At 38.2% G+C, this 6,140-nt stretch overlaps 1 pseudogene; it reads right to left on the reverse strand.

Moving 5' to 3' along the window:
- Positions 1-270: 270 nt before the first annotated feature.
- Positions 271-1,449, reverse strand: LOC127230145 (high mobility group protein B1-like; annotated as a pseudogene).
- Between the last annotated feature and the right edge of the window lie 4,691 nt (positions 1,450-6,140).

Here is a 6,140-nt window from a genome sequence, read left to right on the forward strand (position 1 = left end):
CAAAGAAGCAAAAACCTATGATAGAAATTATGGTTTAAAGGAATTATTTTATGCACTATAATTGAATCTATAGTTCCATTTGCTTGCCCACAACACCTATTTATACACGAAGCAATGCCCTTTTTCAATTAATTAGGTCGGTTGAAATGGTTCACACAAAATGCATTTCTAGTTGTAATGTTGTTTAGATAAGGAGCTGTAGATAGAGTCAATCTCCTGCAATTTTAACTCCTGAATAACTTATATTAGTTAAAATTTTCAGTAAACTACTTTTTTTAATAAAAAAAATTGTATTTACTTAGAAGCATTCAGAATGTCAACAAAACAGCTGCAATTTTTTTTTTTTTTGCAATTACAGAGTGGTATTCAGTTAACAGAACAATTATCTTCGTATAAGCTGCATCAGAGACAACTGAATATCGAAAAAAAAAAAACCCAAAACAAAAAAAGAAAACCAAAAAAACTACTGTCCCTATATATAACTAATTTGTGCTGTGCACCAAGAACCTGCTTTAAATTTCCATGCCAATTTACAACCCCCAGACTGTACCAGGCAAGGTTAGTGGCTATTGAAAATACCACCAGGACAGGGCTATCTAAAGACACATTCAGTAGTGTGTTAACTATACAAAAAAAAAAGGCACTGTACAGTTTAAAAACAAATCTTACACAGCCTTACTTTTCACTTTTTTTTTTCTTTAAAAGGAGTGAGTTGTGTACAGGGGGTTTAAATGCTTTATAGACAAAAAAAAAAAAAAAAAAAAAAAAAAAAAAAAAAAACTGTGCTAGAACCAACTTATTCATCATCATCTTCCTCTTCTTCCTCCTCTTCCTCCTCATCCTCTTCATCCTCCTCATCCTCTTCCTCTTCCTTCTTTTTCTTGCTCTGTTCTGCCTTGACCACCCCCTTTTTCACTGCATCGGGTTTCCCTTTAGCTCTGTAAGCAGCAATATCCTTTTCATACTTCTCCTTCAGCTTGGCAGCCTTCTGCCCTATGAAAAGAAGGCTGCTTGTCATCTGCAGCAGTGTTGTTCCACATCTCTCCCAGTTTCTTTGCAACATCACCAATGGACAAGCCTGGGTGTTCTCCTTTGATTTTGGGCGATACTCAGAACAGAACAAGAAGGCCGAAGGAGGCCTCTTGGGTGCATTGGGGTCCTTGAACTTTTATTTTGATCTCCCCTTTGGGGGGCGGGGATGTAGGTTTTCATTTCTCTTTCATAACGAGCCTTGTCCGCCTTTGCCATGTCTTCAAATTTCCCCTTTTCTTTAGCAGACATGGTCTTCCATCTTTCTGAGCATTTCTTGGAGAACTCTGAGAAGTTGACAGAAGCATCCGGATGTTTCTTCTTGTGTTCCTCCCGGCAAGTTTGCACAAAGAATGCATATGAGGACATTTTGCCTCTCGGCTTTTTAGGATCTCCTTTGCCCATGTTCAGTTGATTTTCGTCTGCACAGAGTCGCCCAGTGCCCGTCCGGCTCGCGCTTGCCCCGGCGCTGTCTCTATGGAGCTCAATGTACTGCAATGGCTGTGAGAGCGGGAGCCAGACAGTGTTTACTGTCTTTTATTGAAAAGAGATTGTTTCACACAATATATTATGATTACCATTTTCCCTTCCTCAACTCCACAAAAATATCTCCAAATCCGCACACACCTAAATCCACACATTCTTTCTCTGTCTCATTACTGCACACACAGGAATCTAAAAAATAATAAATTAAAGTATGATAGAAACAAACAAGCAAAAAGGAATACAATGAATAAAACAAGAAAAATAGGTAAACGAAGAACACAGTGAACTCATGAAGACAGATATGCCTAGATCACATACAGAGAAATACCAAAAAACACATCAGAAATATATATATATATATATATATATATATATATATATATATATATACACATATATACACATATATCATGCAAAATAGCTGCAAGAAAAAAGAAGGAAGAAAGGAAGGAAGAATGAAAGAAAGAAAGAGAAATAATGCCCAGAAAATCATTGAGAGTTCACTTTGTTTTGGCTGTTTACTGTAGGCCATGAGTCTATCCTTAAGATTGGTTTGTTGTTAGGCAGATAAAGTCCAGGTGGAGGTCTCTATCAAGTTCCCTCATTAGTTGCTCTGGGAGAACTTCAGAAGGGGTGGAAGAGGAAATGTGGGAGTCAGAGGCCAAGGACACTGGCAAAACACAGTCCACTGTATTAACTGAGCAGGGCTCATGGGGGCTCACAGATACTGAAGCAGCAAATGCGTAGGCCTCATCAGTCTGTGCTAGGTCTTCTGGACATATGTTATGGTTATTGGCATGGTATTGTGGAGGTACTACTGGCATTTGGAATGAGGGTAACTTTGCTTCTTTTGTCTGGTTTTGGAACCATTTTCCTAATACTGGGCTGGCTCTTCCAGGCTTAATGTGAGTGTTTATACTTGGTCTCTTTCATGCCCTGCGCAATTAATGTCCTTGTGAGGGCTTCCTTTTTCCTAGAAATGTGGGGAGAATATATCTGGGGGAGAAAGAAGTTTGAGGGAAACTTAGAGGAGTAGAGAGAGCAGACACAATGAATTGTATAAGAGAAGAATTAATAATAATAATAATAATAATAATAATAATAATAATAAATGATTTGTATACCAAGTGAGAAGTCATTGAAGTAAATTAAATTTTCCTTTGGGCAGTTATCAATTAGAGATAGCTACTGGGTTAGGGTAGGGGCTTGTATTTGCTTTCATTCTCAGTGTGGGGTCCCAGATGATTTAGATTCCTTCAGGCACTATGCATATAGCTAATACTGTGAATTCATAGGTATATCAGTTCTGTTGTATGTACAAGGCTTGTTTTCTTGGTGTCCTCCATTTAGTCTTGCTCTTTCAATGTTTCTGTTTCTTTTTCCTCATAGCTCCCTGAGGAAGCTATGTTAAATAGTTAAGGGAGCATTCCATTTAAGACTGAGTGTTGTAGGGAAGTTTTTCACTCTCTGCACTTTTTTTCCTTTTTGTCTCTGAATTTCTTCACATGTACTTCACAAGGAAAATTATCTGATTATGGGTGAGAAAGACAAGGACCTATGAGTGTGTTAGAATGTCAATAGCAGTTATTTCATTGCTATGATCCTTTAGCTGAGCAATAGTATTTTATTACTTCTAGGACTTCAGTTTCTTAGCCAACTTAGAAGGGTTAGGTATAGTTTCCATCTCCTAGAATGGGCTTTAAATAAATCAGATTGTTGTTAACCACATAAGCTTTGTGGCACTATTGCAACAGCATGTCACCATTATAGATGGAAGGGTTTGTGTGTTGATATTTCCCCTTCTATCTGGTAGTGTGAAGTGTATTTTCTAGTATCATGGACTCTCAACCATAGATGTGAAGATCTAAGTATGCAGATGCTCATTTTCCCCATATTCAATGAGATGTATGTGTGATATCCTCATCTAGAGGGCTTTACCTTCAGTTTGTGGAGAATAACTAATAAACTTGACAATAGCCTGGACTGCTTGGGAGTTCCCATGGAACCTTTTGGCCAAAAACTCTATTAGATGTAACCCATTCTGATATGCAGAGGTTTTATTTGGTAATGAATTATGTCTAGTTGTAGTGTTGTCTCTCTTACTATTTGGTGATTTGATTTAATTTTCTTTAATGCATGGGCATATTTTAAGTATCTTCTGTTCTTGAATTTCATATGACTCCTCATATGGTCCTTAGCTTTATATTTCTCTCTATACATTCCCTCTTTTACCTCTTCTACACTCCCTCTCCCCATATGATTCTTCCATTTAAGACACCCTCCCCCATTCATAACTATCTATTCTATTTCTCTTTCCTAGGGATATCCATCCCTACCCTGAGTCCCTTATTATATATCTAACCTTTGTAGTTACATAGATAAAGCCACCTTATCAAAGAATTAACAGTTAACATTCACTATCGGGAATGCATGTCATGTCTTATGAGATCTGGATTATATGACTTGGAATGATATTTTTCTATTTTATAAATTTAATTAAGAAACATCATGATTTCATTTCTTGAACAGCAGAGTGAAGTTACATTGTATAATTACCCCATGATTTCTTGATTAGTTGTTGTATCTAATTTCTTGCTATTATGAATTGAATGTCAAGGAATGTGGTAGGATGAAACATCCTTTGGGTATATGATCAAGAGGGTATAGCTGATCCTAAGATAGGTCACTTGCCATGATCTTGGAGAAAGTCCATATCGCATAATGATTTCCTCTATTGTTTTTTATTTATTTTATTATTTTACATGTCGAACCCAGTTCCCTCCCCTCTCTCCCTCCTTTCCTCCCTCCCTCCCTGTTACACTCTTTGCCCCCTCATATGCACCCTGATCACCCTCCCCTCCCCTCCCCCCACCCCAATTCCACATGTAGGGCAATGCCATCCAGGTGGGGTCATGTAGATCTGTCAAGTCATTTGAAATAGGGACTAGGACTTCTCTCCTGTCTCTAGGTTAAGGCAGTGTCCCTCCATGGGGGCTGTGCCCACAAGGTCCTTTTGTGCACCAGGGATACATCCTGGTTCCACTGTCTGAGGTCTCTTAGACTGCTCAGTCCTTTTGGCTGAGACCCATATTCAGGGGGTCCTGAGTCAGTCCTATGCTGGATTCCCAGCTATCAGTCGTGGCCTGTTAGCTCCTCCTTGTTCAGGTCTGCTGTCTCTATGTGTTTCTGCAACCTAGTCTTGACCTCTCCCTCTGCATCTGGATTCTAGTTTGACTCAGTGTTTAGGTATAGGTGTTTGGTTCTGTTTCCAACAGGTGCTAGATGAGGGCTCCATGAGGGTGGATAAGTTAGTTGTTGATCTCACTATCCTGGAAGGTCATTTATGGTAGGTCATTTCCACGGTTGCTGGTTGCTCAAATTGTTAGTCTTGTAAGTCTCAATACATTTCTTTAAGTTCAGTTTTCTCTTCAAGCCAATAATGGCTCCCTCTTTTATGTTCTCTGTCTGTCTGTCTGTCTGTCTGTCTGTCTGTCTGTCTGTCTGTCTCTCTCTCTCTCCAGTCTTGTGGATGGCACTTGAAGAAACCATCCTGAATGTGGTAACCCAGTCACAAAAAGAGGAACATGGTATGTACTTGCTCATATATGGATTTTAGACCTAGATCAATAATATAATTCACACCACAAGAGGAACTAGGATACAAGGTGTATTCTAAGAGATTCATATAAAGTCCCTTACAGAAGGGGGAAGGGACAAGTTCTCCAGAGCACATGGGAAGTGGGAGCAGGGCAGTGAATGGAGACAGTAGTAGAAGAAAGAGAAGGGGATGAGAGGAAAGCACTTGCGACTAGAAAGATTGAGTAGGGTAGGAATAGAAGACAAAAGACAGAAGAGAGAGAGAGAGAGAACATAAAAGAGGGTTCCTCTATTTTATAAACTGTTCATTTATTTACTTATTATGTATAAAGTGTATTGTCTGCATTTGTGCCTGTATGCCAGCAGAGGGAACCAGATCTCATTACAGATGGTTATATGCCATCATTTTGTTGCTGGGAACTGAACTCAGGACCTCTAGAAGAACAGGCAGTACTCTTAACCTCTGAGCCATCTTTCCAGACACCACACTAATTTTCATAGTTTTTGTACAAGGTTTGAATACCATAAAGTAGGGATGAGTATTCCCTTTACTCTATATCCTTGCCAGCATGAGTAGTCATTGTTTTTTAACTGATCTTTGTCAGTCTGACTCAAAGTAGTTTTAATTTTCATTCCCTGATGGCTAAGAATGTTGAACTTTTATTTAGGTGCTTCTTAGCCATATATATATATATATATATATATATATATATATATATATGGCTATATATATATAATTCTGTTTAGATCTATACTCTATGTTTTGATTGGGCACTTATTTTCTAAATATTTTAAGTTTTAATTTATTTTGGATATTAACTTCTAGCAGATATGTAGTTGCTAAAAATCTTTTTTTCTCCCATTCTGTATGATGCCACTTTATCCAAATGATGCTATCCTTTGAACTTGTTCATATTCACAGTTTCATGAGGACCATTTATTATTTGTTAATCCCAGGGCCTGTGTTATTGATGATATGTTAAGAACCCCCTTTCTTTCATCTCCAACTTCATAACTATTCCATACTT

The sequence above is a fragment of the Phodopus roborovskii genome, unplaced genomic scaffold, assembly GCF_943737965.1.
Source record: "Phodopus roborovskii unplaced genomic scaffold, PHOROB, whole genome shotgun sequence".
NCBI classification, from domain to species: domain Eukaryota; kingdom Metazoa; phylum Chordata; class Mammalia; order Rodentia; family Cricetidae; genus Phodopus; species Phodopus roborovskii.